The following is a 3,224-nucleotide window of genomic DNA, read 5'->3' as shown; positions in this document are numbered from 1 at the left end:
ACTACGTTATGAAGTGGCTTTCAAACTTAATCCTCCAAAATTCCCTCCACTGCCAAGTGCGGATTTTGGTGTGGCTTTGAGCCCTCCTTTTCCAAATTGGTTTGTGTGTGGCAACGTTCTAAAAGATCTTCAAAACAGTACTAAAAAACGCGCCGAACGAGTGGTTCCGACTAAGCATACCTTGGATACTTTCAAAGGACATCTACATATAGACCTTGAACATGTTCGTGTCTTGACTCCAATACCTGAAGGTTTGGATTCAGACAATCTTTTCGACTGACTTTTCTTTTCTTTGCTAATATACTGATTTCAGTTTCAACTACAGCTGTTGCACGAAGGAGGAAGATTAAGGAAGCTCCTGCCCAAAAGGATTCTGGGACATCTAAGAGCAACAAACCAAGTGAGAGTGACTCCATCGTCACTGATAAGAAGCCCACGGTACATACCCATCTCATATTCTTAATCTCGTACAATCTGTGAGCAGTACTCATCTTACTTATCATCTATTTTCCAGGGCTCGAAACCCCCAACAGGTTCGAAGCGGAAAGTTTCTTCGACAGCTGCCTCAGATGGCGAAGATAAATCCCCTCCTCGTACTAGACAAGGACACAGGAAGAAACAAAAAGCTGTTATCCCTTCAAGAAAAGGGAAAGAGATAAGTCCCTCTAAAGCTGCTTCTCCTGGCGATAAGGCATCCTTTGAAGAATCTCCTTTAAAAGTTGCCAGCAATGCTTTCGTTGTTGAAAGTCATAATTCAAGTCCAGATAATATCCCAACCAAGGTATTTGGGTTTCACCCCACATATTATCCATTAATGTTGACAAACTTTACGGTAATCGCCAATCTTTAACTTTCGTCAATAAAACCCCTCAAAGGCTTATCTTTATGACTAACTCTGCTTCGTTTAATACATATACCTCTCAAAACAAAACTCATGTTCTCTCCCCAGTCTTCGAAGATGCTAGGCCAATCGCCACCATATTGCCTAATGAACCAATCGAAGAAAGCCAATCCACTGACGAATCCCCACCTACTCACCAAGACAAAAATTTGGAAGAAGATCACCCATTCTCAGGCAGCGGCAATGTGAACCTACAACCACATGACAGCGAAGATACTGTATCAGAGCAAGATGCTATGGAGGAGACTTCTAAACCAGAAAAACAAGATCCTCAAGGAACTTCGACTCTTGATACAGAAGCCATTCCTGGGACAACTTCGACGCTTGCCCCTGCGAAGCCTACTTCTTCGGAGCTGGATCAACTTAAGCAAACTGATCATCTTAGTTTCTTAAAGGCTATCATGAATGTAAATACTTCTTCGCCTTCGGAACTTGATGTCTCTCCAGCTGTGACTGTAGAATCTAGTGACAAGGAAGATATTCCTAGCCTCCTTCGACAAATAAAAGAGAGATTCTTTGGGGTCAATCTTGTGGATGTTCTCAGCCGGAAACCTATTAAGAGTCACAACTTAAATCAACTTTTAAAGAAAGTAGATTTGCTTCAAGTCTCCACAGAAGTTTCAGAGGTAATTGTTCTGCTAGGTTCTCTGATTGATCAACTCCAGGCCAACATTCTTCGAAAGCAAAATGTTGAAAAAGAGCTATCTGAGACAATGGCCTCTCATGACTCTTCATGGAACTCTGCTGTGGATGCAACGAAATAAGGTGAGGCCCTCAAGCTTAAGCATTCAGAAAATCAGAAGGCTTTTGATGATTATGAGAAGAACATCAACTCCTGGAAACAAGAGATAAAGGTACTTGAGGACAAGATAAAGGAAGCTGAACGTTGTCAGGCAGCCATACAAAAATCCAATCAACAGGATTTGCTCGAAGTGGTACAGTCGGGGATTAAACATTTCGAGACTGCACAGAAATTAGTGCCAGAGATCGAAAGATTGAAGAAACAACGGGCACTAATTGAGCTTCGTATGTCTTCGTGGGAAACTCAATACTTGAAGATTAAAAACAATCTCCCTGAGGATTTTAACTAGCTGTCTCCAATCCTATAACTTGTTGCATTTTCGTTTTGTAATCGAAGCTTTTGTAGAAACATCTATTTGTATGCTTGACTTCTATTTTCTTCGTTTATATCTACAATGTTCGCCAGCACTACTTTAGCGAATCTTTCAATTTCTGCCAAAATATATCTTTAGATTTTCTACAGTGCTTTTATTTAATGCAACATATAGACCCTGAACATCCTTCGCAGCATCCTTTCCTCTAGACTTGACGTTTCCACTTCTCTAGCCATAATCATTATTGAACAGTGACGTCACTTTCTCCAAAACGTCAATTTAAGACGTGCGTGCATCAGTTTCATGATTACTTCTCAACTTCCAAGGGCGGGAAACGGCGGAAGCCATAACTTCTCTCTTTGGAAAACCAAACGCAGTCCAATCAATCATTAACAATTTAAAACCACCCTTCAGTATCCCCAGTCTATATAAAGGGTCTAATATTGCCTTCATTTCTTCATTCATGCGCTTTCTCTCCAAACTAAACACAGAAAAAAGAAAACACACAACTTCTTTCTCAAAAACCTTTCTTTTCCTTGCAATGGCTGGACCTCTTTCCTTTAATAACATCAAAGCCCTTCTCAAGAACGAGTTCAGACTTTCTGAGGATGAACTTGTTCGTAACTTCATCAACATCGAAACTCTCTTTGTCAATCAAGAACTGGACTTTTATTTTGAAGAAGTCTTGGAGGGTGCTATCTACCCCAACATGTTGGCAGAATTCTGGATGAATGCGTCCTTACGCATAGATCCTGAAGGTAGGACCACCATTGATTCTGCTATTCGACATGCTCGTCTTAGCATCACTCCCATCACTATTGCCAACCTAATGAGATGCAGTAACTCTGGGGAAACTTTTGATGACAACAGTTTCAACATGACTACTCATCTCATGTTGAGAACTCTTATGGATAACGACCGCTTTAGTGCCAAAGTCATCAGGATCTGGCACCAGATGCTCGTGGGAAATTTTCAACCTCGGAGGATTGATGAAAACAACATCATGGTTGAAGACTTGGAGTTTATCCTCTGTGGTCTTCGAGGGAAGAAAATTAACATTCCTTTGATGATCTTTAAAGGACTTGTTAAGGCTGTCTCCATTGGTGTCAACCGTCAAGGGAGCGTGACCTGTCTTCCATACGGGAGACTCCTCAGTTACATTTTCCTTAGGAAAGGTGTAGTGAAGAGGATGCGCATTTCTGGAGCCA

The sequence above is a fragment of the Vicia villosa genome, linkage group LG4, assembly GCF_029867415.1.
Source record: "Vicia villosa cultivar HV-30 ecotype Madison, WI linkage group LG4, Vvil1.0, whole genome shotgun sequence".
Lineage (NCBI taxonomy): Eukaryota > Viridiplantae > Streptophyta > Magnoliopsida > Fabales > Fabaceae > Vicia > Vicia villosa.
This window is presented reverse-complemented; position numbering follows the sequence as displayed.